A 968-nucleotide genomic window follows, 5' to 3' on the forward strand; every position below is an offset into this window, starting at 1 on the left:
CCTTCGAGCACTGTCTTTTTTATACTAGCATCCTTGCAGGTGGGAAGTGGTATCTCATTGTAGTTTTGGTTTGCATTTCCCTGATGATTAATGGTGTTGAGCTTATCGTCCACTTGTATATCTTCTGCAACTCTCTGTGTAGATATTTTTCCCATTTATATAATATTCTTGAAATGAGAAAATTGTGGAAAAAAAATTAGTGGTGACAAGAGGTTGCCGACTGGGGTGATGGAAAGTGAGAAGGGAGGTGGGTGTGGTTATAAAAGGGCAACATGAAGAATACTAGTGACAGCACTATTTAACTTGACTGTGGTGGCAGACATATGACTCTACATGTCATAGAAATAAGCACACACACACATACACACACACACACACACACACACACAAGCAAGTAAAAAAAGAACAGTGGAAACCTGAATTAGATTGATAGGTTGTATTTATGTTAATATCCTGCTTGTGATATTATACTACAGTTTGTAAAATGTTACCATTGGAGGTTCTGGGTAAAGGGGTAAAGGGTACATAGGATCTCTTTGTATTATTATTATTTCTTTGTGTGTGTGTGTGGTGCTGGGGATAGAACCCAGGGCCTTACGCATACTAAACAAGTGCTTTACCAGTGAGCTACATCCCCAACCAAAACCTTTTTTTTTTTCTTTTTTCTTTTGGAATGCTGGTAATTGAATCCAAGGCTGGTGCATGGTAGGCAAGTGCTGTACCACAGGACAAAATTTCCAGTTCCTTCTCTGTATTATTTACCAGTGCATATTAATATATAATTGTCTCAAGATGAGAAGGCTAATTCTTGAAATTTAATTAATCTTATTGGCTTCAGAACGTTTTCATGTCCCTTCTTGAATGTAAACTATGGTACCACTCTCAAAGACCACTCAAATTCTGTCTTCTGTAGACTTCTTTCATCAATATCAGCCCTACCTATGCTTTCCTTTACCATGATCTTTGCT

This window comes from Sciurus carolinensis, chromosome 2, assembly GCF_902686445.1.
Source record: "Sciurus carolinensis chromosome 2, mSciCar1.2, whole genome shotgun sequence".
NCBI lineage: Eukaryota > Metazoa > Chordata > Mammalia > Rodentia > Sciuridae > Sciurus > Sciurus carolinensis.